The sequence below is a fragment of the Podarcis cretensis genome (genome assembly GCF_951804945.1).
Source record: "Podarcis cretensis genome assembly, chromosome: 12".
In the NCBI taxonomy this organism is placed as follows: Eukaryota; Metazoa; Chordata; class Lepidosauria; order Squamata; family Lacertidae; genus Podarcis; species Podarcis cretensis.
In genome coordinates this window covers 13,792,640-13,817,196 of record NC_137181.1, presented here as the reverse complement: position 1 = coordinate 13,817,196, position 24,557 = coordinate 13,792,640, and the positions used below count along the sequence as shown (strand labels likewise).

The window sequence follows — 24,557 nt, the reverse complement described above, 5'->3', positions numbered from 1 at the left end:
AGACATGTCTACTGTGTCTGGTTATGCTTCCCACTAAAGAGGATTCTGGATATGCCCTTATATCTGCAGTGCACCATGTTGGCCACCACTCCAGGTCTACATTCAACCAGCTATTAGAACTATTTGCAAAACCCACTGAAAGAAAGAAAAGCCAGCTATTCTGTACACTAGTTCCTCACTGAGTCTTTAAGGGATCCCAGTTATTGGAAAGAATAACCAGCCTTCCTATCTGTATGAATAGTTTCTTATCGGCAAGAAATTTTTTTTAAAAAAACCTGAGTAAGCATGCATAGGATTGTGCTGCAGGTCCATTTTTCTTTGTCCTTCTGATCTCCCTTTCCCAGCTCTAGAGGTGTTAAAGTATCCATGATTAAAGTATTTCATACTCTCTTAAGCCTGCTGTCTTGTAATGCTGATTTATAAGTCCCACTGAAGGCAAGACACTCTACAGAGCAAACGTGTACAATTTGAACTGTAGGCGGTTACTTCTGTTTATGTTTTGAAGCAATTTCAAGCCTTCTCCCATAGCTCACTGATTGGCTATTCAATCATTTCTTTGAAAGTTTCTAACATAATTCCATGTAAAGGCCCTGAATCCTGCAAGACACATGTTCAGGCACTGTCCACTTTAATCGCACGGTGTCCTTCTTTGAGAAAGGGCGGAGCTTTCAATTCTGCCCTATACATGAAGCCCTAAATCTTAAATACGTTTGGCATGGTTGCACCTGACAGCAGTGGCCATCTGTTTGTTCAATACTGCATGCACAACTCCTAATTCAGTAATCGGAACAGTCTGGCAAACCAGATTACTGAAAGCAGGTAACTGTCCTGGGTACCAGTTTTGCAGTACTGTATCACTCGTGCACATCTTGATGAACCCAGGAACTCTGCTCAGATGGACCCAGGTTAATATGCCCAACTGCAAGAGAGTGTCTCATATGGTGAAGTCCAGTGTGCTGAGTTTGTATCTAAGCTGGGTAGCCATAATAGCACTGATTAATACTTTGCCACTCAAGAGGTTGCCTGTGTGATGTTCCTGTGGCTGGGCTCAGAAACTGAATCCAGGCTATATAAGAATATAGCAGTGAACTGCTATACACACATATATTTGGATCAGGGTCATGTACATAAAGTGCCATTCTATTAGATACATTTGGCCCACCATCAGCAATCCTCTGCCCTAGAATCTATCCATCCTTCATTCCAATGAATTGTGATTTTAGAATTTTCCCCATGTCAGTCTTCTCTGTTCTGGATGTATAACTTAAGTGTACGTAGTTTGTGTTAATAGCTAATTGAGGAAAAGGAATATCACAAGCACTCAGATTTTGGGATGAACTGCAGATGAACATCCGAGAAGTTCTGCTTTTTCTTATTTTATAACTATACCTTTTTATCACTGTTTAATTTTCAGTACTGCTTTAAATAGTTTAGACTTACAATGGAAGCGAAGACATCTCCTAGAACAGTGATGTCACACTGTTACAATGATATTTTAGGTACTTGGCTCACCTCTGGGAAATCACTGTGTGTTTTATTATTCTAATTTCCATACAAATGGGTCCATTCCAACTTCAAAAAGGAAGTTCTAAACTGGAAAAAAAACATGCCAACACACATAAGCTCCTTTTGTGAGTTCTAGATCACTGGGATAGCTGCTTATGTTTCATAGGTTGACCTGCTGCAGACATGCTCCCATGGGCATGTTCAGCCTGGCACATCATGTGTCCTAAAGAAGAGCCACACAATTCATCATTCTCATGCAATGCTCAGCCAACTGGAATGGCCTTAGGAAAATGGCTTGTTACGCAGCAGTGCAAGTACAGCACTTCACTATCCAGGATTTCTTATACACAAGAAGAGGCCTTCTAGTTCAGACCAAAGGCACATCTAGTCCAATAACCCAAAAGATTAAAAAGTCAGCTCTTCAAAGTTAAATATTAGAGAAGCCACTCTAGCCAATTACGACAACATTAACCATAGATAACAATTTCCTTCTATTGTCCATGCACTTCACATGAGATTTGTGAGGAGGGATTTTATAGCGATCACCAAGCCTCCTGAAATCCAAATTACAAGGGGCTTGCAGAACAGTCTTCCAAAGTTCCAAAAGCCAGCAGGTTTTCTCCAGGGGCTGCTGGAATGACTCTGGCTCTGAATAGGCTGACGTCACAAATAAATGAAACTCAGTGCATACACAGCCCTTCAGATGAGTGGAATTTAATTCTTCCCCAGCAGTAACTAAAACCCTAGAGTAAAATGTCCATTGCACATATTTCCTAAAATAGATGTATAATGCTACTCCAACACATCCCACAGAGGAATGACAGCAGTATTGCCTGTAATTTGGGGGTTTGTGCTTTATCAATCAAGTAGAATGTTAATATAAAACAGCCCAACCTCATAATTACTGGGACAGACATTAATTTTTTTTAAGGAACAAAGCCTGTTTATTGGAATAGAATTTTGATTAGTTTTTGTTACAGAACAATAGTTACCTTTTTAATTTACATTTTGCCTATGTGTTTAGGGAACTCTCTTAGTGAACATGTTTCTGATGATTCGCTTTTTTAAAGTGTATAGTTGCTAATACTTTGCAAACTGTTGGCTATGCTTTTATGCTTAAAACTTCATTTGGCATTTTAAAAACATTTCATCATTTAGGCCGCTTGTAAAAATCTAATAACTGAACAAAAAATGAAACGTGTGAGGCTGAAAGCACAATCCTATGCATGCCTATTGCAGACCGAGTCCCACTGACCCAAGGCAATTTACTCCCTGTCAGTTTGTAAAGAATCGCAGCCTTAATCTAATTAAAAGCTTGGCAGATTTCCCCTTAGTTACCTCCTTCTAACAAAACATTAACACCAGCAGGATTTTATCTGACAATGGGTGTGATCCACCAAGTGTGGGCCACTTCCATTCATTTCAGTGTGACGTTGGCAAAGTCCCAGTGGGGTTATGTGAGAGCAGGCATTTTAGTGCATGGGTGGGAAGAACCTGTGGCCCTCCAGGTGTTGCCGGACTACAACTCCCATCATCCTTGACCGTTGGCCATACTGGCTAGGAGTTGGAGTCTTCCAATAGGCCACAGGTTCACCACCCCTGTTTTTTAGCAGATCACTCCTGGTGTCCCTCTGCATGGTGTTTCTACCATACCCATCCAACCACATAACTTGTTTGGTCTTTGAAAAGTTTCTCTGGTTCAGTTAAATATATTAGATATGTATATAATTAAAACAAAAAATAGCATACAAAGTATTTTGTTCTACCTCCCGTAAAAAAAACAACACCTCACTTGTGAATAAAGTTATGCTGTCTGTGGAGTTCTGTGACTACTGCAAAAAAGAGAGAGAGCAAAGTGTGTTTTGTTTCTAAAGCAGGGGGGTGGCTTGAAGATGGGGAAGTAGGCTTGAAGTTCTGGAACTCTTCTTACCCTACAAGACTCTCTACAACTCTGCCCCCCCCCCAGCTAAATATTTCCTTCCCTTAGCACTGCCATTTACTGGCATTTACTCTCTGCTGGTTCTGATGGCCCAGAATGCTTCCCCATGATCCTACAGATGAACACAGATGTATGCAGTTTTGAAGAAGGTGGACTTCTTCAATGCATATGCAAATACTATACGTAAACAAGAGACTGAGCCTGGAACTGGGCACCAGCAGCCACTAGGAGAAGCAAGAACACAAGTTGAGTATTAATGGGGAAGAGACTGGCAGAGAATCAGCTTTGCACAGAAGTTCCTGGTTCAATTCACAGCCTCTCCAGGTTAAGCTGGGGAAGACTCCTGCCTAAGACCCTGGAGAACTACTGTCCGTCTGTGTAGACAATACAGTGGTGCCTCGCAAGACGAAAAGAATCCGTTCCGCGATTCTCTTCGTATAGCGGTTTTATCGTCTTGCGAAGCAAGCCCATTGACGGCTTAGCGGATTAGCGCTATTAGCGGTTTAGCGGCTTTTAGCAGCTTTTAGCGGCTTATCAGCTTAGCGGATAAGCGGCTTAGCGGCTTAGAAAGAAGGGGGGAGGGGAAAAAAGTCGGAAAAACTCGCAAGACATTTCGTCTTGCGAAGCAAGCCCATAGGGAAATTCGTTTTACGAAGCGCCTCCAAAACGGAAAACCCTTTCGTCTAGCGGGTTTTTCGTCTTGCGAGGCATTCGTCTTGCGGGGCACCACTGTACTGTGCTAGATGGACCAGTGTATAACACAGCTTATTACACGCCTATTGCAAAGCCCAAATCTAAGGGCACAGTACTGGAAGCTATTAAAAAAAATCTACAGCTGAAAATTGGGTACCAGAGGTAGCAGTCTCATTCCACCTAATAGGAATGAGAACCGAGTGCTGGGCTAGGTGGACCTTTGGCCTGACCCAGCAGGTATTTTCTTGTGCCCACCAGCCCTACTTGCCTACCTGGCAGGTTTAGCCCTGTTCTGCATGTTCATCAGAATTGCATCAAGTAGCTCTTGCTAAACTGTGCAGCTTCAGACTCCAGGTGCGGAACTTCAACCATCGATTAAAAACAAGCAAATGGAAATAATAATTTGTTTGTACCCTGACCATCTGAGTGGGTTGCCCCAGCCACTCTAGAATGGTCACAAATAGAATCATCGAGTTGTAGATTTGGGAGGGACCCTGAGGATCAAATAGTCCCACCCTCTGCAAAGCAGGAATATGCAGCTGTCCCATATGGGAATCGAACTTGCAACCTTGGCATTATCAGCACCATGCTCAAACACTAGCATGTTAAGAAATGCACAGGGAGAAGGAACATTTGTTTCTGGCATGTTCACGCTCTACAGATGAGCATATGGGACCTGGGAGACCAGGATTTGAATTGCGATTCAGCACTCATTTATGGAACTCACCTAGGGCTAATCGCTGTCTCTGAGCCTCTCTGTCTATTTCACAGGTTGTTGCGAGGATAAATTGGGGAGGTGGAGAATCATATATGCCACTTTGAGCTCCTTTCGAAGAGAGGTGGGCTATAAATGGAGTAACAACAATGTAAGAATGAATAACAATGTGATATATGCAGAATGTCTCTTATACCTGCACTCTGACGAGGGCACAGGCCAGCAAAAGTTTCACAACGTGAATCTACTTATCATGCAGCTTGGCTCTTAAATTCAGTATTGCTGTACTACATGTCCTGATAGTTCAGGACATGCCAGCAACCTGAAAGCAGAGCTACCTGCCCAAATGCGGGAAGCAAAGTATTTATCGCCTCATTAAAAACTGCTGGAGTGTCTTGCATTTTGAAATTCTGGGAATTTTAATACTTGGGAAATGGGGTTTGGGGTACCGAAGGGAAGTTCTTAGTGCATTGTGTTCATTAATGACAGAAGAAGGAGGAGGAGGAGGAGGAGGAGGAGGAGGAGGAGGAAGAGAATATAATGGTATTTGGAGGCAGAACAATAGCACCAGTCTCTGAATGACAGTAATGTCTGGCACAAGGATGCTGAGTCTGGTGCCTGTCTCCTGCTGCTTGACACATTATGATGCTGAGTTAGACGCTGCCATGTGTCTCAGTCCCCGTGATTATACACAGGGCGCTGCACTCTCGGTTGACATAGTCGCATCACTAACAAATCCAGCCATCTTTTCAATCAGATGTTCCAAGGTTTTCAAGCTGGTCTTTAGTCAAGGCCTTAGAAACACTTGTTCTTCCTCCGTAATCTGAAATTCTCCCCACTACTACTGACTTTGCTAATGTGACAAATCTACAGCCTTGTGGGAATTCAAAAGACAGACAGGTACTTCTGCTGCACAGGACTGCAGACAGCAAGCTCAGAAGCTCATTCCAGATAATATTTAGTGACAGTAGCCCATTTAGTACGGTATCTTAGCAAATCATCATTTATGTATACACTCATAGAATTGTAGAGTTGGAAGGGACTCGTAGGGTCATCTGGCCCAACCCCCTAAAATGGAGGAATCTCAACTAAAGGATCCATGGCAGATGGCCCTCCAGCCTCTGCTTAAACACCTCCCAGGAAGGAGAGTCCACAACCTCTCAGGGGAGTCTGTTCCACTGTTGAACAGCTCTTACTGTCAAAACGTTCTTCCTGATGTTTAGCCAAAACCTCCTTTCTCATAACTTTAATCCATTGGTTTAAGTCCTGCAGGAGAAAACAAGCTTGCTCCTTCTTCCATGTGACAGCCCTTTAGATATCTGAAGATGGCTAGCTTATCTTCTCTCGGTCTCCTCTTTTCCAGGCTAAACATACCCAGCTCCCTCAGCCATTCCTCATCAGGCTGGGTTTCCAGACCCTTGATCGTCTTGGTCACCCTCCTCTGCACACGTTCCAGCTTTCCAATATCCTCCTTAAATTGTGGCACCCAGAACTGGACACAGGACTCCAGGTGGAGCTTGACATAAGCAGAACAGAGGAGTACAGCTTTCCAAAGTTTTCTGCTCAACACCAACCCCCTGACTCTATCTAATGAGGTGTATATTCTGCCCTCTTTCAAAGGGAGGTCAAAGCAACACACATGGATCTTCCCAGCTGGTTTTCCCACTTAGGCCAAGACAAGAACTGGAACTACAACAAGCACCCTCAGACCTTTCTGAAGCTTTCTGTACCTGTCTAAGACTTTCTTAAAGAAGACTCAGACCATAGCCTGAAAGTTTAGCAGGCCATGTGTGGCCAGTGTGGTAACCTCCAGATGTTTTGAACTACAACTCACATCCTTGCTGTCCATTGGCCATTATGTCTGTGGATGAGTTGAAGTCTGAAGGGCCCTACATTGGCTGCCCCGCCATATAACTTTCCTAGAGACCCAAAAGATAGCCAGTAGCAGCACCCACAACTGGTGTGTAGGAAAATATTTCCTTGGCCAAAAGTACTGGCAGCGCACCAGTGGCAAGGAAATGCTGCCATGAAAACCCCTTTCACGCGTGCACACAGTCACACACTTAACTGGAACTTGTAACATGCAAAAAAGGAGGGACAACTTGAGTATCTCCACATGGGGAGAAGAAAGCTCCATTTCCACATTTCAAGACAAGTGACAGCATTTGCATTTGCACATCGTCTTGTCATTAGTGGCCAAAATATTATGCCGGTTTTCTTGTTATCACACCGCCAAACCCTTTTCAGCATTTATATATATATATATATATATATATATATATATATATCCATCTCCTCTAGGCTGACTTTTCAGCGACTTCATTTACATTGCCTTCACTTGCACTCCTGTTGCCTTCATGTCATCATGAGCCAAATGTGATTGCTGGCATGGCACTGTAACATTATTCTCAGTGCATAGGTCCCGCGGAAGTGAGAGGACAATAAAGCAATGGGAAAGGACTGGACAAGGGAGCATATTTAAAGGGCAGCCGGGGGTAACATTCCAACCGACGTAAATTCCTAAGTTCCATCAAAGAATCCCCATACAAGGTGGAATTGAAATTCTTGGGACACCTTCTTCTAAAAGAATATCCACAGCAAAAGAAGAAGAAATATAGAGAGAGTTGGTCATTAGAGTCAAGGGAGAAACCTCTCCTGGTCACAGCTGCCATTGTTTCTGGCTGCAGCTGGTTTCGTTTTCATGCAGAGACGCACGCAATCGTGTGTAGAACTCGTTGCAATATGCAATACATAAACCTAGGAACTGCAGGGAGCAGAGGCACTGGCATAGCACAGCCACGGCAATCAGCAACTCTGATGTAAGAATAAGCGTTAGAACAGCCTGCGCCAGTCCTCCAGCTGTTTTCGAATACAACTCCCACCAGCCCCAACTTCTCTGGAGAGCGACAGGTTGGGGAAGGCTGCTTTATAGCAAACAGGAGTCAGATGCAATAAAGGCATGCCTTTAGGGAGGGGAACAAAAATAGTTTTCAGAACTAACTCGCCCTGCGTTACCAGAAGATACATAGGATTGTTTATCTTGCGCTCTTTAATGCCATTCATTATGTCACAGAAACGTGATCGATGGGGTCTCATCTGCCTCCTTTCCACAGCCCTAATCTCTTTACTTTTTCCACAGTGGGACGTATTTAACCTCTTCTAATCATTCATCTTGCCTGTCTCCAGAACATTTGCTCATGCTCTGTTTTTAACCAGATTAAGACAGAGGATCCTCACTTTCAGGCCACCTTTATGTGACACCGAATCATGCTGCTAAAATTGTCAGTGGGCAAAGTGATAAATGTGGCACCATTTCCTCGGGTTCCTAGCAAGCAAGCAAGCTAAATAGGTGTGTGGCCGCAAGTACCCTAACACCAACACATCTCTTACAGAGTGGAATATTTTTCGAAGTAGAAACTGGGTAAGTTATATTTGACTGAAGGGGCGTAAAACGTCAGGGTGGGGGGCATTTAAATTAGACCAAGGGGTCATCCAGCCTAGCATTTACCGTATTTTTTGCTCTATAAGACTCACTTTTTCCCTCCTAAAAAGTAAGGGGAAATGTGTGTGTGCGTCTTATGGAGCGAATGCAGGCTGCGCAGCTATCCCAGAAGCCAGAACAGCAAGAGGGATTGCTGCTTTCGCTGCGCAGCGATCCCTCTTGCTGTTCTGGCTTCTGGGATTCAGAATATTTTTTTTCTTGTTTTCCTCCTCCAAAAACTAGGTGCGTCTTGTGGTCTGGTGCGTCTTATAGAGTGAAAAATACGGTAATTCCAGATGCCCCTAAGGAGCTTACAAGCAGAGCTGTTCAAGGCGCAAGCAGCCCAGGTGAATTCTTGGGATGGGCCACATTTTTAAGGCTTCAGCACACGATCACTGTGGGACCCCCAAGCCCTGGGAATGACTCAATGCAGTCCAGAGATGGACTATACGACAGAAGAGCATCACGGGGGTACAACCAAAAGAGTCTCTGTTCCAAAAGATCTCAGAAGAGCTGGTTCAAAGAACATGGGTAAACTATTGGCTGGTTCAGACTCTGGAATACCAACGACTAAAGTAGCCGCATTTTACCAGCACAACTTCCTGGCAGTGGTTATCAGGAATATAGAAGCACTTTCATTGCCACCACTCCAGCTACCATACAGAGTGGGGAGGACGGACACTGCGTAGAGGGTCTTCCAGCGTTAGAACCCTTATAGGACTGCTGTGAGGGATTTTGATGGCAAAGTTGCTCTTGAACTACTACGTTGCTGTCTGCACAGATCTGGAAGAGGGGTCCAGAATGCCATCTGGCCAGTTTATACGTTCAGTTTGGGCTGCTGTCATCTGGGAATGAGATGTTTGAAGGGGCATTACCTCCTTGACCCTTCCTATTACGGCCAATCAAAACTAGCCAGACAGGCTGGCCCATGCCTCCTTGTGATGTCTCCAATGGGGCCATGATCAGGCTCCCGCCTCAAGACGCCCCATGGTTTGTGATAACTACCACCCAGTAACAAACATGTCATTCTTAGGCAAGGTGCTTGAGATAGTGTGGGATGTTCAACTTGTGCTGGGAGGAAGCAGATTATGTAGACTCATTTCAGTTAAGGTGTTGGCATCATCTTACAAGCGCTTTATGACTTGGGACCCAGATACCTGATGTAGCTTCTTTTCCGAAATCAGCCTGGTTAATCTTTAGGATCACCTTCTTGGTAATCGCTCCACTGAGTCAAACCATGGTGGCCCAGGAAAGATCCGTTTCAGCAGCTTCGGAAGTGCAACTCCCTCCCCTCTGCATCAGAGCTCAGGCTGCCATCATCTGTTTTTTGACAGCAAATGAAAACCCATCTGTGCATCTTGGTTCTTGTGGGGATCTGATATCATTGTTAGGATGATATGACAGTACTGCTGCTGCCTGTTGTTTAGATATGTTTCTTGCTCTTAAATTATTATTATTATTATTATTATTATTATTATTATTAATAATAATTAGAGACCTTTTATGTAACCTGTCTTTGGGGGTCACTTAATAATAAAGGGCAGGATATAAACTACTATAATAAACTAATAAACAAACAAACAAATATTTCAAGAAGATTCCAGAGCTGTGGTCCACAAAACAGGAGATGTGAACTTGCTGAAAGACTGGCACTCCTTTCATGATGGCAAATATCTGATTTCATTTTTATTTTTTTTAATTGTTAGAAGGCTAGGATGGTTTATGCACTCCATCCTGAACTCAAGAACTGTACTAATGTTTGGATCCCCAGCATGCTTTAGATACGAAACATGCCTATGTCCACATGCTTCAACATCAGGTATAAAACTGGATACCAATCAACACAGAGATGGGCAGGGTATAAATAAAATAATATTTATTATTATTATTATTATTATTATTTTCTGGCATCCTTCCTGCAGAGGGCAGGTTGGACGATTCTTCACATTGTGATTATCAGCTATGATGCCATTTGCAAGGAGGGTATTCTGCAGAATCTGGGTTTCCCCAGGAAAAGCAGAAAGGGAACGGAAAAACCACCATGGTGAAATAAGCTATGAATCCCCAGACAGAAATGTGACCAGGAACGGAGCCAAAAGAGAGCAGGAATCCAGAGAAGATGATTTAATAAGACAGCCAACATAAGCCTTAGACTCTCTCAGAACGGCTAAGGCCTCAGGTGTGGTAACAATGGCAGGCTGGCAGGAATATGGTCACCTAGGAACAGCGCTTCCCCTGTACCTCTGCAGGAGGGCTGTGGATGAAAACATCACATCTGTGAATGACAAGCTCTTTTAACCCCAGAGAGAGGAGTATTAATTCATTAGTCAAATTAGAAGGCTAGCTATGACAGACATAACAATATTGGTGGTTTTGAAAGCAAGAAGGAGCCTTCCCTTTTAAAAGGACAGTCAGGGGAGCACTGAACACAAAGAGCTTGAGCTGCTACCGAAAGGTCAGCCGGCAGAAGACGGAAAGCTACACGGTCTACAAAATTATTATATTGTTCCCATTTATTTCTTTTTTAACAAAAAAAAAAATCCTACAAAGCGTTCCCATAAAAAGTGCACAAAGTGTGCTACACAATCAGCAATGAACTCTCTAGCACAAAAACAAAAATGTAATTGCAAAAATGCAGTTGGCAACAAGATTAATATTGAAATCATTGAAATTGAAATTGAAATCATGCCGCTACAATCATAAAGCCTCCAAAATCCATATAGACAACATAAATTGACACAATCTAATCCACAGTTACACACATTTAAATTTCATTTGAAAGCAAGAGAGTTTTAAACATTCCCTAACTATGTACTTACTGGGTTGTAGCCAGGGATGGGGGGGGGATTAGGTTTCGTTCATATTTAAAGTTGAGCCTTACTAATTTGCACTTCCCAGAATATTATGTGAACTGAAACAAAGCCATCCTTCAAAATTTGCACTTGTTCAAAGTAATTTGTAATTCAGCCTCTCCAGTCAAATAATGTGTACAAACATACTAAAATACAGTGTGCAAAATAATGTGTGTATTAGTGAAAACAGCATACAAAAAATGTATTATATTGGGGGATTTTGCTCTGTAAAAATGTGCATATTAGGAGAAATTTGCACCAAAATGCTGATGAATTTTATGCATACTTAAAAATATCACAAACTGATGTGGATAACCTAAGAATAGAAAAAGGAGAAACTGAAGCTGACAGATTCATCCATACCTAATTGTGACCAAATACAGTATAAAGTAGGAATTGTTTTCACCAAGCACCTTAAACCTGGTAGAAATATGGAGCCAGGCAAGCCTGCAGGTGGAAAGAATTCCCCAATGTTGACCTCTCTTCTTCAAACACACTGTACTTGGTACTCAACAAATGGATCTCACAAGGTAGAAGAACCCTGAAGATGGTCTGCTGAAATAACCAAGAAGTCCAGGGAAGATCTTAAGACAGCATTTCCTAAGGGATGAAAGGAGCTCAGGATATATTGCTATTATCTATTCATGTTTATCTACAGAGGGTGGGGAAACTTGTGACTCTTCAGATGTTGTTGGACTCCAAACTCATCTGTCCCAGCCAGCATGGCCAAAGGACCACAAGTTCCCCATTTCTGATTTACAACCTTGGTTTATTTCCTAGTGATTTGTGGCATGATCACTCATTGCCATTTGTTTTTCTGTGTGTTTCTTCCATTGTCTATTCTTAGCTAATCCGCTCTTGGGGTTTTGTTTTCCTTTTTTTTTTTTTTTTTTGGTCTGGTCCACTGACTCATTCTCATCCCCAGTAAATCTCTGCAAGAAGTTGACCGGCAAAATCTTTTTGAAAATACAATGGTACCTCGGGTTACAGACGCTTCAGGTTACAGACTCCGCTAACACAGAAATAGTACCTCGGGTTAAGAGCTTTGCTTCAGGATGAGAACAGAAATCACGCGGCAGCAGCAGGAGGCCCCATTAACTAAAGTAGTACCTCAGGTTAAGAACAGTTTCAGGTTTCAGAACGAATTAAGTTCTTAACCCGAGTGTCAGGGAACTGACATCGGAGCCAGAAGTGGAGGCAGGGCTCCCAAGCGATGCCGGAGAAGGGCCAAGCAGGGAGAGAGGGAACTCATCGGCTGGGGAAGGAAATCAGCGTAACACCAGGGATAAAGGGGGGCGGTTGGGGGAATCGGAGAGGGGTCTCCAGGACTCTTCGCTGGAGACCAGCGGGGAGAGCACAGGTCCTCCTCTGCCCACACCCACCCTGCGCAGAAGACTTCCACGCAGGGAAAGTAGGCGTAGACTTGGCGTCAAAGAGCTTTTGTGCTGGAAGAAGTTTAAGAAACGCCCACTGACGGATTCTGCTAGCGACTGAACAGCCACGAAGTGAAGGGCTGTCCAGTCAGGAAAGGTTTAACCAGGCTACCTAGCCAGGACTGGCGGCAACTTACGCACGAGCAACCCCTTATAACCATTACACCGAGGTACCACTGTATATGAAACAAAAAGACATCCAGATACATCTTTGCCCACCGGGTATTTGAAGGCCATTTGAATTAACCAAGACAGTCAGTCACGACCTTTACTATGAATTCTCAGAGTTTGCAAATGTACATTTTAAAAAAAGTAAAATAAAATCATAGGCAAGGACTCCAATGTGGTTGGTACAAGCTTTAAATATCACTCGAATTATATTTTTTAAAGGAAACTATAACGTTAAATGCAACAGATGGCGAAGAGCACCTTGCGAGGTGGATGATGCAGGCAGAGTCATCATTGTGCTCCTAGAGTCTCCCTTCCTCATCTGCTGTTGCCACGTGGGAGCCACACAACACCCTCCTTAGGCAGGGCTTGAGCTTTTTTAAAAGATTTGCATGGACTGTGTGGGTGGAAATATAAGAACAACATATGGTAGTCTAACTTAGCTGTTGCACGTACATAGCAAGTGATCATGAACTTATGTTCCAGCAATAGCTGGTAACTTGATACCAGATTAACGGACAGTTTTGCCTTCCCTAGTCATAGACGGTGTGCTTAGACACGGTGATGGTGTTGGCGGATCAGGGAAGAGCACGTCAACACTGTCCAGTTCGAGAACTATGGGTATCTGCGATGTGCTTTCTGCTGCGCTTACAGTGTGTCTTCAGTATGTGCAAAACCAGTTAAATGTGAGACTTGTGTCTACATTTGCGTTGCTGCGGTAGCAAAGTCCCGAGAAGGTGGGGAAATGTCACTAAATTCATTAATGTTATTTCGGGCCTGTTAGAATAAGGCAGTCTTTTTGTTATACGCTGTCTTGACAAGACAGCATAGGTCAGGAATCAGAGATGTGTTTTCTTGAACAAAATGTCATGTTACAGGATCACTATCACGCTCTTACGAATGATATGCAATGTAGTTAAGCATACAGTGGTACCGCGGGTTAAGTACTTAATTCGTTCTGGAGGTCCGTTCTTAACCTGAAACTGTTCTTAACCTGAAGCACTACTTTAGCTAATGGGGCCTCTTGCTGCCGCCGTGCCACCGGAGCACGATTTCTGTTCTCATCTTGAAGCAAAGTTCTTAACCTGAAGCACTATTTCTGGGTTAGCAGAGTCTGTATGTAACTTGAAGCATATGTAACCCGAGGTGCCACTGTATTCACAACCGCTTCAATGGCCTTAAATGTGCTTAACTCCGAGTTGGGCTGTGGCCACAGCCAAACGCCACCTGTGGCAAGAACGCCTTACTGAATAATCTCATGAATGTCTACTCAGGAGTAGCTCACAGGATTGGAACCTTAACAGGTCTAGTAACTGTTCATAAGGGACCATTCTATTTCGTATAGAAAAGGCAGGTTTTGGACAGAACTAGTTCACCACACAGTGAAATATAATAGGTTCCTGGCTGTTCTGAACTGCAATGAGCTCCCAGGAGAACCGGAATGCTTTAAAAAAATGTAGCTAGAAAGTTTGAGAAGTAGGAAGAAAATGCATCCTTAAAAGCCCTTTGTTCATTTGGTGCTGAGAAACAACTTGTCCTGCCCAGCATTTTGAAGATGAAGACCGAAAATGCACAAATGTCAGTCCCAAAAGGAGCAACCAAAAGGAGGGACCTTGTTTCCCTCTCCTGCTCTAACTACCAAAGTGCATACCTATCAAGCCAACAGGCAGTTTTAGAGCCTTCACACAGACACACACACACACACACACACACACACACACACCTTGCCAGAGCCAGAGCCACTAACCCATGTTCCTATGCAGGAAGCTACAAACTTACACTGTTACTTGGGTAGCCACACCTCTGGCCCACCAACAATGGTGTAGCCCGGGAGGCAGGGACCTTTCTCAGCCTGAGGGCTGCATCGCCTTATTGGCCTGGGCAGGCAAAAAGGGGGGCGATCCCGATCCAAATACCTTTACTGTACTAGCCATCGGTCATGACAAATCTGAATCAAAAATAAATACAAGTAAAAGGGGTGTAGCGCCACAAATAATGGTCTCTATTTAGATCTCTGCATCTCCCTTAACAGTTCACTGCCATATTGCATCCAGGGCCTTCTTTCTGATCTTTTCGGCCGCCAAAGCAAAATGGACGACTTTATGAATCACTGAAGTGTTTACATCGCTAAATAGTCATAGGACCTTTTCTGCCGGGGAGAGACATCTTTCCTGTACGGACGGCAAGGCGAGAAATCGCCTCCCGGGTCCAATGTATAGTTGGGCAACACAGTAAATAATGCAAGATGTCTTCCACCTGCAGTTGCCCACATAGACAGAGTCTGCAAAAGGGGGCAAGAACAGAGGCGAAATTGTAATGGTGAACAATTTAGGCAGGAGGCTGCATTCCAACCACACAGAAGTCATAGGTTTCTGCACACACAGAGACACCCACACGCCCACTTCTTTCTGAGTTACATCCAGACAAGCAAGGATGACAGACACACTTGAGGACCATGTGGAGTAGCACTGTTGAGGGTATATGACCTGGGGAAACTCTTGAAGACCAGATAAAGATGCCTAGTAGGCCATGTTTGACCGACTGCCCCCGCCCCCGCATAGATAACTGGGAACCATGATGTCCTCTTTCCTTAATATCTTGGGCAATTGTGGCCACCACGTCCTTGGTTGTACTTGTCCAGAGGCCTGGGCTGCTAATTCCTCCCTCTCCTCTCTGCCTCCCCACAAGAATACATCAGCTCCTCTGTGCCTGGTGATTAGGTCAGTCCATGTCGAATGCTTGAAGTATTCAGGCCAATTAACACTCTTTCTGGGTGACCAGTATTGCCGATCGATTAAGCTGCTCCCGCCTGCTGTGAGCTCTCGCTGCTGCAAAGACAAGAGACTGGCCCCAGACGCCACGTCAAACGAGAATTAACGAAAAGCTGGTGGAGACTGACAGCTCAAAAGCTTTTGACTCCTGGAAGCCACCCGAGAAGGCTTTGCCGGGTTCATTGCACCCTCAGAGCTCAGGAAAGAAACAACATCTGTCACTAAAGTGTGAAGTTACCACAAAAAAGCACCCACCCTAATATATTCCACGAGCTTAATACGCAGACAGCAATTTAACAAACCAAAAACCAAAAACCAAGAGCTCCTCTGCTCTGATGGTCTGTACCCTCCAGGGAGACGGCAGTTTCATACACTTCTTGAGATGCTCTTCAAAATGGTGCATTAAACAATCCATATTTTCCTGGTGGATTATAGCACAATCTTGTTTATCCAAATGCCTTTGGAACTATATCTGTGGTTTAGTTAATCTCGCTTCCCATTGCATTACTTATTTTTGGACTGCATATATTTGGGCAACTGCCAATCTGCCTCTCTTCAACCTGATCATAGGACTTTATGCAGAACGCAACATGCTCCCTGAATTGGTCCATATTTGGCAGGGCAAGTGCATTATGGTCTGCTTTTTGACATGGGGAAGTATATAAGTATCACAAGAGAGGAAGAATAAAAATGCACCTGTATTTTGAATCTCTCCCAAATTCCCCACTTGAATGCAGGGTCTGGGAGAAGCAGTTCATTCTGCATGGGGGGGGGGGGGAGGCAGACCATCTTTATTCTAATAACGCTTCACAGTGGGACATAAGACTAAAGAGAAGGAATTTTCTACAGCTCCATGCTCTATCAACCTCTTGCCCTCTCCTAGGGACAGGGGGAGAAATTCAATTCACATTTAAAGATGAATCTATCTAATTTGCACTTTCTAAAGCAATACAAACAGTTCTCTGAATTTTGCAGCAGAATTTTCTATCCAGGTAATGCGTATGGAAGTGTATCTACTTGAGGAAAGTGTGTGTATAAATGCATATATTGGCAAACACACAAAAATGTGTTGTATCTGGAAAAACTGCTTGGCAGAAATGTGCATGTTAGGCAAAAACGCATTCAAAAATGAGTTTATTAGGAGAAATTCACGCTAAACTGCTGAATTCTCGTGATCGCAAACGGATGTGGCAATGTGTTGATGTGAACTGAGCTTAAGATTGGGGGGAAACTGGAAACGGAGCAAAATTTACAAAAGCTGGTCCATTCCATACTCCCTCCTCCACCATGGCAACGGGTTTAGCAGGTAGCCCGCCCACCCCCCATTCTCCCACCAATCATCTTTAGCCTCTAGGGCCATTATTTCATTCCACCTCACCTGACTGGTTAACAGCCAAGTTCCTGAGCAGTCCCACTGCAGATAATTTGCATACATTTAAATAAGCACGGTCCCATGTTTTACCCAAACTTCACCTCTTTATCTCATGGTCACAGTCACAATTCATGGCCATGGTCACCAGCTCCCTCCGGCCACCCCTGGTCTTGAGCCAGATTTCACCAAGCGGTCGACAGTTGCTGACCCCCATGGTAAAAGATACTTCTCCCGCATCCACATCCCTGCAAATTGATTATTATAAACCAGTTTCTCCTTCCAGCTTCAAGGTGTTGTACACACTTTCAACTCACCCAACAGTATGTTAGTGGCTCAGGCAACAATGAATCTAGCAATAAAATGGCCATCTCTAGAGCTTGTAAATCTAATTGGACATTCTTGCTCCCAGGCACCCCTCAGTTAAGCACAACTATCAAGAACACAACACAGCAAATATAATTGCATTGTCCCATTACTCTGTCTTGCTTTACTGTCTTGCCCATTAATCTTTTCAGGGTGCCTGGTTTTCTCGGCTACTACCAGTTGATCAACCAAGAGCCGCTGAGTGTTCTGCAGAAGGAGGGGGCAGGGGGGGGAGAAGAATAAATTTGGGAAGTAGTAACTTTGAAACATGGCCTTGATTAACATTCTATTGCGGCTAATCTGTTTTATCAATCCCTTAATACAAGGAATCAATGGTTACACACAGCAAAGCAAATGAGTTTCTCAGAGGGAAGAGAAGGGGAGGGAATCCATAAAATGAAGACTTCAAGTCTTAAAAGCTGCAAATTAAAAACAATGAGTTCCACTAAACTTTTATTCAAGGTGAAAATTGCCGGTGTCTTAAGCCTCGTGCGCAGCTGGGAGCTCTGTCAAAGTTGCAAGTGACAAGATTTTTGAGAGCCACAACTAAGTGCCATAATGATACACCACCTACTGTTAATAGTCTGCTGCATCTACAGTTTAAGTTTACTAGCACTGACACAAATGCAGAGGTGGGTGGGTGTGTATTCTGTAATAATACAGATGCTTTACCCTACAAAAATATCAAGGAAATATGGCAGGCATAGCAGAAATTCTAATGGCTCTCTTTAACAAGGGTGGCTAGAAAGCTTCAGGCTCAGCCAAAATGCGGCCCTCCAACCTCTCTACCTGGCCCTTGGAACTCGCCACACGCCCACTCTCTCCAGTACACACCTCTCATTGGTCCTCCTCCACATGCAGCTCAGATGCTTTTGCCTGGCTAGAATGTATTCTTAAAAACTGATGGTGCCTTTGCTTGCCTGGGTGGAGGATGGAAATATGGATATGGATAGAAACCTCTGACTTTGGGCACAGCTGGAGTATAGCCCCCTGTCCAAAGGGAAAGAGCCACATCTGTTGCTCTGCCCACTTTTGCTTCTGACCTTGCCCAACTTTTGCCTCTAGCCTTGCCCACTGCTGCCATGAAGCCCCCAGAAGGCTGCCCACAAAGGCATGCTGCCACCAAGCCATGCCACCAAGGCTATGCAAACCACGGTTTCCTGAACGTATCTTCTGTACTAGTAGTGAACTCATCTGCCAGGTATATATGCTCTTCCTATTGTTACTGCTTTAAGGCAGTGTTTCCCAAACTTGAGTCTCCAGCTATTTTTGGACTACAACTCCCATCACTCCCTAGCTAGCAATGGTCAGGGATGATGGGAACTACAGTTCAAAAACCGCTGTAGATCCAACTTTGGGAAACACTGCTTGTTTTGCATGCCATGTGGCTTTATTATATTGTATGCATTGCGTTTTCTTTTATATTGTACCCCGTTCTGAAATCAAATAGAATGAAATGTAAACTGGTACTGCCTCAAATAAATAAATATCCTCATGCCACAAAAAATACATTATAGGGCACAGGGTTGTGGGGACGATGACCAAGGTTTGCAGAAGCCTCCCGCAAAATGTTAGGACAAAAAAAAAATATCCTAAGAAAAGGGGACCCCCCCCCCAAACAATCCATGCTAAGCATGCTTAATGGACATGGAATGATGAAACAGGAGGGGGTCAGAACAATGGGGAAGCAGGAATGCAATGGAGTATGCTACAAAGGGGCATGCCCGACTGGCTGGCTGGCCCCCTGAACAGGAGCACTCCACACATCAACATTTGGACATAATCATGTATTCCATTGGGTTTTTGAGCTGCATTTTATGCAGCCCCAAGATGCTATGATAGATTATTTGGGAGTTCCGCAACAAAGGAGACTGGTGGCGGCACAAAGCAATATGGTTACAGAACTATTTCTCTCTCTCTGGAACCGTATGGTCTTAGTGCTTATTGAAGGCAACAGCACAGAGAAAGTTCCCTGCAGTCTGTCCAGCGTTTTCCTAGCCGAGAGAAACAGGATCTGAGGTGCTTTATGCGCACGCCAGAAAGTGGAGCCAGCAGCAGCAGAGGGTTAGTGAAGGGTCAACCTATCCCTGATGGACGCATTATTCTGAGCCCCCTGAGCTACTCATGCCAGCTTTGGGCATGAGATGTGGGCAAAACAAGAATCAGACTCATACAGCCTCATGCGAAGTGAGATGCAGAAGGAATCTATCAGAAGTGCACACACCTAAAAGTGGACAGATTGGTCTATTTCTGTTTCATTTTGTGTCTCATATTTCTCTGTCAATAATCCCTTCCATCCTGATTCTGCATCAAACAGTGGAGGGTTTAACTACGAAATGCAACCAAATATTCACATTTTCACTGTTTTTGCAGTCATTGGGGCTGCGTTCTGAATGCATTTTGGCTATATTTTATGCATTTTGTACATTCTAATTATTGAAATGATAACCACATCACATCTGATGGTTGCATTATATTGCAGGCTGTGGTCCAGGAATTGTAACCCTCGCTGCATAAGGGGGAGGAAGGACACCTGTAATTCATATTCATGAATTAAACAATGAAGGCTCTGGAAACCCACCATATGTCCCATAAACTCTTAAACCATGGCAGGGATGGAGAAGCTGTCCCCCCCCCCCCAGGTATTCCTGGACCACAGCTTCCATTATCCCTCACCTCAGGCCACCTTGGCTGGGGCTGATGAGACAACTTTTCCACACCTTGGCCAGGGATAGGCTAACAGCGCGATCCTAGCCATGCCTTCTCAGATGCAAGTCCTATTGAATTCAGTGGGGCTTAATCTCAGTGGGTTTAGGATTGCAACCTTAGCAGCAAACGCTTGCTTGTAAATAATGCAAAAGTTCCCAAAGGCACAAATGAAAGCAAGGGACTGCAAGCAATATATTTGTTTTTAAAAAGTCTTCCTTTCAAACTCTTCCCTTTTAACGTCTGCTACTGCTTGATTAGAATGAAACCCTTCATTCTCCCCAGTTATTTTTTACTAATACGTATGACGAGTGTCTAGCAACAGTGCTCTTTAATTAGCAGCTCCTTTGTATTCCGGTCCCTGTGCATCCGTCCCCCCCCCTTGCCCCCCTGCAGGAAGCCATCCCTATAAATAGCGCCTTCACCAGTGCTGTGTGTTGGCGTTAAAAACGTCGACGGTTGGATACAGATCCCTCTTGCCAAAGGAGGCTCGCTGAGGCAGGTTGCTCTAACACACAAGACTGCAAAGGTCATCCCCCGCTGGGCTCTGGACCTGATTTATTACTCATTCAGTTTGTTTCTGTTTTCTTGCCAGGGCTTTCTACCTGCCTTTGTCAAGCCCAGCAAGGGAGGCTTGTGTCAGCCAAGGAGCTACATGCTAAAAGCTCTCCTGTGCAACCTTTAGCCATAACCGCCAAGCCACTTAGAACCACCAGCTCCACTCTCCGGAAGACGCAGGAAGAGCCATAATTACTTTGACAGAGGCCAAGTAATCACAAGTCTATATCGACCAGGAAGACGCCTTTCGTGACTTCTGCAAGCTGGATGCAGAAACTACACCTGCCTCTAGCACCAAGGAAGGAATCTCTCTGCCCAGATACTTCCAATACATCAGCAAGGCTTCTCTGCGATTCAGTTCGATATCTTTATTGTCATTGTCCCATACAGAACAATGAAATTGAAAAATCTACATAAGACATTCAAAATCCCCTAAAAACTCTGAGATCATGTTTAGCCTGGAGAAGAGGAGGTTAAGGGGTGATATGATAGCCATGTTCAAATATATAAAAGGATGTCACATAGAAGAGGGAGAAAGGTTGTTTTCTGCTGCTCCAGAGAAGTGGACACGGAGCAATGGTTCCAAACTACAAGAAAGAAGATTCCACCTAAACATTAGGAAGAACTTCCTGACAGTAAGAGCTGTTCGGCAGTGGAATTTGCTGCCAAGGAGTGTGGTGGAGTCTCCTTCTTTGGAGGTCTTTAAGCAGAGGCTTGACAACCATATGTCAGGAGTGCTCTGATGGTGTTTCCTGCTTGGCAGGGGGTTGGACTCGATGGCCCTTGTGGTCTCTTCCAACTCTGTGATTCTATGATTCTATGATCCATGGAGATTGAATTGAATAACACTCAAGGGCTCATAATCCACACACACACACACACACCACAATCTCAGGAGAAGGAAGGACAGAGGAGGGGGAAAATAAGAAAACAACGCATGGAAGTCTTGTTTGTTCCATCCTTGTAGGTTCTTTATCCAGCCTAATGTAGAAACTGCAGGTCTTCACAGAAGGTACTTCTCTGTTGAGATTTTGACCGTTAGCCATCCACTGAAACTGTCTGCAGGTCCTACAGTCCACGCCAGAGGGAACAGCCTGGAGTTTGGATTGCCAGGAGAGATTGCCATAAACACCACTTTATGAGCTGTAATGGTAACTGGGGGAGGGCCATAGCTCACTGGTAGGGCAAAAGGTTCCAGCCTCAATTTCTGGCATCCCCAACTACAGCTAGCAATGTCCTCAACCCGGAATTCTAGACAGCCACTGCCAATAATAATCATCATCATAATAATTTTTATTTATACCCCGCCCTCCCCAGCCAAGGCTGGGCTCAGGGTGGCTAACAAGCAATAATAAAAACAAGTTGAATGAATACAACTTTAAAACAGGATTAAAATACAACATTAAAATATTGAAACATTAAAATATTAAAATGCAGCCTCATCACAGGAGGAGAAAGGAAAAAGAAGAAAGAAAGAGGGGGAGGGAATCAAATTGGCTCCAAGCCAAAGGCCAGGCGGAACAACTCTGTCTTACAGGCCCTGCGGAAAGAAATCAGGGCCCTGGTCTCATGAGGCAGAGCGTTCCACCAGGCCGGAGCCAGTGTTGAAAAGGCCCTGGCTTTGGTTGAAGCTAATCTAACTTCCTTAGGGCCCGTGACCACTAGGGTGTTGCTATTTAGGGACCTTGAGGCTCTCCGTGGGGCATACCGGGAGAGGTATGTAGGTAATCTGTGTAGGTAATGCTGACCTCGGTGGACCAATGTTTGGACTCAGTATAAGGGTACGTTCTTCAGCCACCCGTGAAAATCCCCCAGTCCTAGACAAGCAGGAACCAAATGCTCAGCTTTTTTCACCCTCTTCTGACCACGTGGAAATCATTGGAAGTGGTGTTGATAGCAACCCACAGTAGTGTCGTATAGGTTTCCCTCTCCCACCAGATCAGACTTGCCTGGGAAAGCAACCCGAGCAGAAGATGATTTAAGCTGGCGATTTCAGCGAGACACGACTCGGCAATCTTCCCTAAGAGACGTGACTAAGCAGAAAAAACCCCAAATCTGCCTCCGCCCTCCACTCTTGCAAAGTTGCCTTGCATTAGGGCATGGATGAGCAAGCCACCTCTCATTATCACTTCCATCTCTCATGCTGGCTTTTGTGGTGTGATAAAGAATTAAGTTTAGCAAATTAGGTGAGGGAGAGGGAATTTAGAAATGACACCCCTGATGATTGATGATACTAATAAGCCGTATGCTAAGGAGATTCCCCTCTCCACCCCCTCTTTGCCAGCCACACCAAGCCCTATCCCTGAGCATACACAAAGAGGCTCAACATCAGCTGCTCTGATTTAAATACGTACTGAAGCATCTGTGAAACAACAAATGGAAAACATGGAGTGGTAGAGAAGGGAGCAAGGTGAGGTACTGGTTTTCAAACCCAGGACACCTCTGTTCTCCTTTTTCTGTTTTGGCATATTGCCAGCTTGTTCTTCAGTTACGTAATTATGGCAGCATCTATATTACAACTACAATCCCATTTTAACAACAGTTTTTGCCAAGCCAATGCCAAGGGAATTAAACCATCCTCAGCGCAGACACAACTTTCCCCTCTGTACAACTGTCCCTTTCCCCACAGCTAGGAATGGGCAAATCTGTGAGTTTCTCATTTTTCCACACTTAGTTCAGTTCTGCACAGTTCCAAATCGATTTGTGGTATGGTTGCCGTTTTCTTTTTTTTTAAGAGTATCCCGTGAAAATACAGTAGCATTTAAGTGCAAATTTCTGCTTAATACATGTGTTTGAATGAAATTTCCCCTTGCATACACACTTTTGCAAAGCAATTTCCCCTAATACTGTATGGGGGGGGGGAGTGTGTAATTTTTACACACGTTACACACATTTTACTAGTACCTGTTTTTGTACATGTTACTTTGCGGGGGGGGGGGAGAACTACATTGCAAAAATCAGGTAATTGTTTATTTCAAGAAACCTTTTGCATGTGGTTTCAGAAAGTGTGAATTAGGTAGATTCTCCTATAAACATGAACTGAATCAAAATTCTCCTCCATCCTAACCCGCAGCTCGCTTCTCCTGCCTCTTGTTATTATGTCTGTGCTGAAATTCTCTGGCATCAAAATTACAGTATCCATAGGGGTTTAAAAAGTGCCCCCACCCCTTCTGCTTACACAAATAACCACAAATGTAGGATTGAGCTTTAGGTTAATACCTCATTGCACTGGTGTTAATATTCACTCACATTTCATTTTGCAACCTCGGATGTATAGTTGGAGGCACTGTGCACAATAACATACAGCAAAATGCTCTAGACAGAGCTCAATAAAGGGGCTGCTTTCAGTTTCTAATTTTTACTGAAGGCCTGTAGGATACAGTACAATGACAGCCATGTTGGATGCTGCAAACAAGTAGCAACAGAGAAGGCAAAAAACTTTTGCTCCGTGGTGAGATCCACGAGATCCACATGCATCCAGAGATTAAGTAGATCATGCCCTATTTTTGTGTGTTGCTTTGTAAAATACAATATACATTCATGTCAATGGGGCTGATATATTAGTTCTACAGAAAGCCTCAGACTCGTGAGTTACTCGCGCTTCACCTGTGATGTCTGCAGCAGTTCCGTGGGAATACTGTTCTGAGAAAAGCAATCAATAGCTGTTGCTACAGAATTTGGGTGGGATCATATAAAGATTCCATGGAACTCTGCAGCTGTGTATGAGAAACACATAGTTGTATCCAATCAAGTTCCACTGAAATTAATAGGCCCAATGTCCATTAATTTTGATGGGTCTACTCAAGAAGGACTAGGGAGCCAGCATGGTGTAGTGGTTAAGAGTGGTGGACTTGTCACCTAGTGAACCGGATTTGCTTCCCTGCTCCTCCACATGCAGCTGCTGGGTGACCTTGGGCTAGTCACACTTATCTCTGAAGTCTCTCAGCCCCACTCACCTCACGGAGTGTTTGTTGTGGGGGAGGAAGGTAAAGGAGATTGT

General features: G+C 44.2%; 1 long non-coding RNA gene across 5 annotated transcripts in view; it reads right to left on the bottom strand.

Annotated features, from left to right (window-relative positions):
• The window catches only part of LOC307199324, a 138,416-nt gene that overhangs the window by 54,254 nt on the left and 59,605 nt on the right, over positions 1-24,557 (bottom strand). The gene's annotated exons all lie outside the window — the stretch shown is intronic.